Source organism: Nicotiana sylvestris, chromosome 3, assembly GCF_000393655.2.
Source record: "Nicotiana sylvestris chromosome 3, ASM39365v2, whole genome shotgun sequence".
NCBI classification, from domain to species: domain Eukaryota; kingdom Viridiplantae; phylum Streptophyta; class Magnoliopsida; order Solanales; family Solanaceae; genus Nicotiana; species Nicotiana sylvestris.
In genome coordinates this window covers 25,236,157-25,244,848 of record NC_091059.1, presented here as the reverse complement: position 1 = coordinate 25,244,848, position 8,692 = coordinate 25,236,157, and the positions used below count along the sequence as shown (strand labels likewise).

Here is an 8,692-nt window from a genome sequence, read left to right as displayed (position 1 = left end):
AATTATATATATATGTGTGTGTGCTATATTCGATATATATAAGTTAATGCACTGATACTTAGTGCATAGTATAGTTTAAGTATATATATTAGCTATATTCGATATATATAAGCTAATGCACTGATATCTAGTTCATAGTATAGTGTAAGTATATATATTATATACATATATATATATAAGCTATATTCGATATATATAAGCTAATGCACTGATACTTAGTACGTAGTATAGTGTAAGTATATATATATATATATATATATATATATATATATATATATATAAGCTATATTCGATATATATAAGCTAATGCACTGATACTTAGTATATAGTATAGTGTAAGTATATATATAAGCTATATTCGATATAGTATAAGCTAATGCACTGATGCTTAGTGCATAGTATAGTGTAAGTATATATATATAAGCTATATTCGATATATATAAGCTAATGCACTGATACTTAGTACGTAGTATAGTGTAAGTATGTATATATATATATATATATATATATATATATATATATATATATATATATATATATAAGCTATATTCGATATAATATTAGCTAATGCACTAATACTTAGTGTATAGTATAGTGTAAGTATATCTATATATTATATATATATATATAAGCTATATTCGATATATATAAGCTAATGCACTGATACTTAGTACATAATATAGTGTAAGTATTTATATTATATATATAAGATATATATATATATATATATATATATATATATATATATAAAAGCTATATTCGATATATATAAGCTAATGCACTGATACTTAGTACATACTATAGTGTAAGTATATATAGTATATATATTAGCTATATTCGATATATATAAGCTAATGCACTGATACTTAGTTCATAGTATAGTGTAAGTATATATATATATATATTATATATATAAGCTATATTCGATATATATAAGCTAATGCACTGATACTTAGTACGTAGTATAGTGTAAGTATATATATATATATATATATATATATATATATATATATATATATATATATATATATATAGAAGCTCATATTCGATATAGTATAAGTTAATGCACTGATACTTAGTGCGTAGTATAGTGTAAGTATATCTATATATTATATATATATATATAAGCTATATTCGATATATATAAGCTAATGCACTGATACTTAGTACATAGTATAGTGTAAGTATATATATTATATATATAAGCTATATTCGATATATATAAGCTAATGCACTGATACTTAGTACATAGTATAGTGTAAGTATATATATATATATATATATATATATATATATATATATATATAAACTATAGTCAATATAATATTAGCTAATGCACTAATACTTAGTGCATAGTATTGTGTAAGTGTGTGTGTGTGTATATATATATATATAGACACACGCACGCTTCGTAGTACTACTTAACTGCTTATATAGCATGTTAGAGTATATTTTAGTCTATTCATCCCTTGTATTACAAAATATTAACGGCTTACACTTATATTATTTACATAGTAAATACAAAAGTGATTTTTAATTTTGACCATTGTTGACCTGAAAAGAGACCAACTTTGGTCGCTAATTATACATGAATTTACACTAGCGACCAAAGTTGGTCGCTAAATTTAAATCAAATTTATTTATATTTTATATAATATTTAAAATAATAATATAATTGGTAAACGTTAGTACTGGGTCCCAGATTAGCGACCAAAGTTGGTCTCCATTTCTTTTAACGACCAACTTTGATCGCTAACTTTGAATTATATTTATTTATATTTTATAAATTTTTTTATATAAATATATAATTACTAAATTTTATAACTGGGTCCCATTTTAGCGACCAATTTCTTACCCTTTATTTTGCGACCAACGTTGGTCTCTAATTTTAAATTATATATATTTATATTTTATAATTTTTTAAAATAATAATATAATTATTAAAATTTTATAGGTGGGTCCCATTTTAGCGACCATCTTTGGTCGCTAATCTCAGTTTACCTTTGACCAAGCAAGTCTGACCAGTCCGGTCAACATTTTGACGAAATTAGCGACCAAGTAGCGACCAACCTTGGTCGCTAATGTATTTCAAATATTTATTTTATTATTTTCGCTAATGTAGCGACCAACTTTGGTCGCTTTATGTGACAGACCAACTTTGGTCGGTTTTTTTTGGTCGCTTTTTTCGGGAATTCTAGTAGTGATAATTTAGAAATAATTTAACTTTAAACTTTTCATTTTACTCACTTTACCCTTAATGAAAAGTCTTTATAGCCACACAAATATTATGGTTTCACAAAACTTTTACTCCTTAAAATTTTAGCACCATATGTTTCAAAAATATTCTTTTCTTTCTTAAACTTTGTATTAATTCAAACTACCTCATCTAAATTGAAACAGAGGGAGTATTAAATTATTTCGTTATTAGTTCGTTTTGAAAAGAGTAACATATTTATATTTAAAAATAATTTAACTTTAAACTCGACTTTATTTTAAATAAGAAGTTTTTACACATATGTCAATATTATGTCATGTTTAAAATCTTAAATTTTTTATAAATTTATAATCATATATTAAATGTTTCTTATTAGTTAATGGAGACACCAAATTGTTTGTGAAATTTCAACAAAAAATGCTTGAAATATAGATAATACTCAGTTCTATTGTAACAACAACAACAATAAGAGACGCAGTCTAATCTTACAAGTAAGGTATGGGGAATGTAGTGTGTACGCAGGTTTACCCTTATTCTTTAAAGGTAGAGGGGTTGTTTCATATAGACCTTTGGTTCGGCAAAAATATAGTCACAACATAGTCGAAAAGAAGTATAATAATAAATAAACCATGAAAAGAAAACAGTAACACGAAGCAGTACCAACAATAAGATAACAAGAAAACTAGAGCAACAAAATAACTTGTAGTAATACAAATCTAAGTATAATTAAGAAAGTACGAGAATACTATTGATATTACATGTAAGAAAAGGATAAACTTTTGCGGCTAGCTAGTACCTACTAGTCATCTACCCTAGTTCTCGACCTTTATACATTCATATCAAAGGTCATGTACTCACTAAGTTGTAGATGTGCCATATCCTGACTTATTATTACCTTTCCCAAATACCTTTTTGATATGCTTTTACCTCTCCTCAGCCTGCCATGGGCAACCTCTCGCACCGTCTCACTAAGCATCTGGGTGTTTTCTCTTTACATGCCCGAAGACTCAGTTTTATTGTCATTAGTATAATAACCAAGTTGTTGTTTTATACTTCAATACCACACAAGAGGGAGGGGGAGTAATTTGTGTGGTGTCTAATTTTTCGCATGAACAGATTATAAAAGGACATGGTTCTTCTACGAGTTCCTTACACTACAGTTGTAGAATATTAAATGCAGAAAGTAAAGAACACAAGTATTTTTATGTGAAAAATACCTGGCTCAAAAGGTAAAAAATCACGACCTACTTCCCAGTAGAATTTTTCCCAATGCTTCACTAAATCACTAAGCCAAATAACAACGTTTACAAATCTCTTGTAAATCTAAGGATTACCTTTAACCCTTGTGGCAACCAGCCTCGGGCTGTTGTAACAATTTCAAGTTAACTCTAACTTGAACAATACAACTCAAAGTATCTAGTACAAATGCTTCTAGAGAAAGCTAAAAGGTACAACTCAAAAGCCCTACTACAATTGAACTAGAATAAAAGACAGACACTTAGAACTAGTTCTTCTATCTGGTTCATGTAACTTCAAGTTCGCACACTTGAAACTCACAGGAATTGCTTGCAAAATGTCTTATTATTTTGCTCTCAATTATTTCTTAACTTTAGCGTTTGTGTGTCACTTGTAAAAGAGAACACAACTGTGTGTGTGTATATATATATATATATATACATATATATATTTCGTAGAATAAGGATTAACTAGAGTTCTAATACTTTACTCTTCCATGGTGGAAGAGTTATAGTTATCTTCAACTTCTAACTCCTCCCTTATCTAGGATAGAGTTCTCTTTAAGTAAGGAGTCCTGCTCCTTATAATTATGCAACATTTTCGTTAGAGATATCAGATATAACCACTTATGCTTATCTCCTTCACGTGCATACCTTGTGATTGAATCTACTCGTCCCCTGTATATATTGTGTATGAATATGGTTCATGCATGTATTCATTTGTCAAACTTTAAAACAAAACTTACTCAAGCCAATACAAGCGCTAGGAGAGTAGTTATCAATAATAAAAGTAACAAAATAATAAAAGCCTTACAGCACGAATTGGACGACAACTTCAAACATAGGTGAGATCTTTTGTGGGAAGAAGCACTCGGTGACACGACACATAATCCAAAGAAGACAAACTAGGAAAGAATTATTAGGACTATCAAACCTGTAAATACTCGGATAGTGCAAATATGGCTGTATGAAGAGAATCAAAGGAGGCAGCGAAAGTAAAATTAACGAGTTTCTTCGAACTAGATATTAATCAAGTAATTGATTACAGACTGAAGAAGAAATTAATCAACCAATTGTTTTTTGCCAAAAGATATATTAAGTGAACTTTTGCTATTTGCTAACCTCACAAAAATCATTACTGTTGGGTAACGTACTCTTCCGTCCTCGGAGGCTCATTCTCCCCTTATTATTTTTTGAGTAATTCATTTTCTACAGATATCATTTGTTATATTAGGGATTGTCAATACGTTTTCTGTTGTTATAAGATATATTAGATACATTTAAGCTACTATATTCATGAATACAATAGCAAAAATAGGCGTGAATAAGGGAAGTCCAGCTAAATCAGTTGTTGTATGAAACATGGGATTACAGCTGGATAGATTATTATATTCGAATGTATTTTCACGGCGTGAAACGGGAAATTACACTATTTTTAAACGGATCGTGAATCAATTAACATAATAGACTCCTAATATAACTCAACAAACTCAATTATAACACACAAATTTTATATTTTCAGTTATAAAAAAGATTCTCAACCGAAAAATACCCCAAAAACATAGCAATATTCAGAGAAATTATATAATACATATGAATACGTAAATTATATTAATTAAAAAAGAACATATGAATACATTCATGGCATATAGCGAGACAGTGAATACAATGAAATACATAGAATACACCAAGATACATTAAAATACAATTAAAAAAAATAGTGAATACAATGAAATACATGGAATACAGCGAGATACATTGAATTACAATGAAAAGAAAAGACAATGAAAACTAGATGTTTTAGCTGTCGGAGGGTTCTCGATCTACGAGCAAGGAAGGCTCTGAAGTGCGTTTGAATAGTACGCGATGCAGCATCGCGTAGGGACTGACAAGAACGATGAGAACTAGAAGAGATACGGCGGAGGGAAGATTCTAGGGCGGCGATCCGACGGAGAAGAGCAGTTAGGGAGTATGCTTGTTCCCTCGTCATTGCCTCCAAAACTTTCAGAGACAGTCCTACCTCACTTTCCCTTCAAAACCATTTCCTTCTTCGCTTTATTCTCTTCGTCAACATCACTCCTCAGAGCATCCGTTCCTTCCACTTTCGCTCATCTTCTCAAACAATGTAAGTCTTGTATCAAAGCCAAACTCGTTGTTACCAGTGTCTTTTCACCTTCAGCAGACCCTACATTGAATGGCATGTATCAAAATAGAGAGAAATAAAAGTGTAACGGAATAGCGTATTTAGTGGCTTAGAGGTAGGAGGTAACCAAAATTAGATATTTTGCTATAAACATTAAAAGGTATCTATAAAATATATTTTTTTATAAATGATATTTATTTAAAATAAATAATGTGTTAACCTTTACTACAGGAGGTAAAAATTCCTTATTTCTTTTTGTGTTTTGAATTTAAATTACATATACTGATAATATGAATAATGTCACACCTCCTTTCTCCCGAGGGGATAGGGAGTTTTTCCAATTTAAGTGACATAAATTGAAATAAAATTATTTTATTAATACAGAATCGCCACTTGAAATAATTTATAGTGTCCCAAGTCACCGATTTGTTAAACTCAATTTAAGTGACATAAATTGAAATGAAATTATTTTATTAATACAGAATCGCCACTTGAAATAATTTATAGTATCCCAAGTCACCGGTTTATTTTAAATCTCAAATCGAGTAAAGTGACTCTATTTTTACGGTCCAAGAATGCAGAAGACCAGGTAAGGAATTCTATTAACCCAGGAGCAGGTGTGAGGCACTCACGGTCACTCAACTATTAATAATTGGCCTAATTATCTGACTTATTACATGTTTTAAACCTATTATGCATTTTTAACTTTTATAATCGCTTTTATTTATTTATGAATTATTTCTAAAACAAGTTACGATGGCGTACTCTTGTCGTTTGGTGCACATTACAAACCACACCGCATGAAATGCACTCGTAATTTACAATATGTTTATTTTATTATTATTATTTGAAGTTATGGTCGGGTTACATGAAATGCGCACCCGAATTGGGGATTATGTATCATGACTATGCCACGGGAACCGTACCCATAGTCACGATGATTCAATATTCGTGCGCCCAAAGCAACTAGCTTATTTGAATTATTTTTTGAACTACATTTGAAATGCATTGTGAGGCCAATAGAAATATGGAAGTCATTTGTGGGTATGTGTAAGATTGGACTGTTGCAATTATGGAATAAATATTTACAATAGGTTAGCGTTCACGCCCAATTCCTCTTGAAGCTAATCAACCCCAAACCAATCCAAACATATACCAATCAACTCCCAAAATCCAAATAGCTAAACCCAAACTTACTGCCATATTAAACCAATATACTAATCTAACAATGGTATCAAACAGACCACTTAATCCATAGCAGCAAAAGATTAATATGAATTTATCCAAAAGATTTCAATGAAGCTCATAAAGGAAGTACATATAGTCAAGAAAACCGATAAATAAATTAAGACGATGAACAGAGACGAAATAACACCGAGGAGCAGCAACAACTGACTAGAATCATTCACTATGCTAGCAAGATCAAATTGAGATAACATAAGTGAACGAAATTTCAGCTATTTTTATGACCATCTACAGAGGAAGAGAAGCTGGTTTATGGGTAGCGAAACTGTTGTATTTCAGTGGCGTTTTGAGGCTATTTTGCAGCTTGCTTCAGCTGCGTTTCGGGGGTGTTTTGCAGCTTGATTTCAAGCTATTTTTGGGACTGAAGTTCGAGGCATTATTTGGGGGTATTCATAGCTGGTATTTGGATGAAGAAAGAGGCTGAGTTTGGACTAATTTGCTCAACATAACATTGGTACCAACTTAACAGTAGATAATACAAAGCCTAACAGGAAAGTTTCATTCATCCATGGCCTATTTAGAGTAAAACAAGTAAGAGATAGACTCCTTATCTTTTCATGTAGCTCATAAACTTACTGTAAAAATGTTCATTTCCACAGACAACTACATAAGAGTCTCGACCGACCTAGTATTGACTTATTATATACAAATTTTGGTTTTCCCATGACCGCTAGACGGAAGTTTGCTACTAAATATTCAATTATTATTAGGAATATTAATGTATAAAGATTTCTATTTAAGAGAACCAGCTAAGCTAGCTGTCCTCTTGTCGGGGGCCAGCAACCCCAAAGATTTGGGACCAAAAGCGGTTAGCGGTGACTACTGAATAAGTTTCTTTGGCTTTGTAACCGAAGTGAGCCGAGGAGCCGAGTGACATGCCAGCGCTACAAATTGAGTGCCAGCACCTAGCTGTGCTGTCAGTAAGAAGGTAGCCGGCGCCTTTCGAAGCACTTTCTATTTCTAGATAGAAAGGGCCTTTCTCGCTTGTTTAGCAAAGCCATGTTTTTGGCCTTATCTTGCAGGTGACGACGACGTCGAGTTGATGACACAGAAAGACTCGGTATTCATGCCAGGGAATCACAAGTGACTACTGTTGCAAGTCGAACAATTTAACTTCTAAGACTAACTCTTTACTACATACTTCTATCAATTGTATGAAACAGACACAAAATCATTTTGCTTCAAAATCCCACAATTGAGATATAATAATCAATGACTAATTTCAGCTCAAGTAATCAGTTAAAATAATCAGTCGAAGAAATAGCTAAAATAGAAACGACAAGGCAAATCCGGTGATGAATTCATGAGAAACCAGCCATAACAAAACATCTAGCAAAACTACACTTAAACAGAGAATAATTCTAGTTTTAGCATTCAAGCCAAAGTGAGCGACAAACTAAAATAGATGAAAATATATTCGGATTTAGTGGCGCATCTTCGAAATCAATCAGGAAATATGGCTTGAGTAACTCAAATCTTCATTCATAGATTTAAAGTGAAAAATAGATGAATATCTACATACCTAAACGCAGTAAAACTGTGCTAAACGACCAAACAAGAGTTGGAAATAGGAGCCAAACTTCAAGCTTTCAGCAGAGGATAACAACAACACAGTTTCTTCAGCAAAACCAGAAAAAATCGACACCAAATGCTAGCGAAATGTGCTTCTCCGTTCTCTGAATGTGTATGTGTCTACAGATGCGTGTTCTAGAAGAGAGAGGTGGATCGGCTAAGAGAAGTGAAGAAGAAGAAGAAGAAGAAGAAGAATAAGGGAGGGGGTGCGCCGTTTCTTAGCTGAAAATTTGATTTCCAAAAAATGGGGAGTCTTCTGATTGTGATTAGGTCTAGCCTTTT

At 31.5% G+C, this 8,692-nt stretch overlaps 1 long non-coding RNA gene across 1 annotated transcript; it reads right to left on the bottom strand.

The window, feature by feature from the left end:
• Nucleotides 1-5,030: 5,030 nt before the first annotated feature.
• Nucleotides 5,031-8,692, bottom strand: LOC104228364 (uncharacterized). The gene is made up of 2 exons (XR_711328.2): nt 8,361-8,692; nt 5,031-5,635 (listed from the first exon to the last, which is right to left on the bottom strand). It is a non-coding gene; the product is annotated as an uncharacterized lncRNA (long non-coding RNA).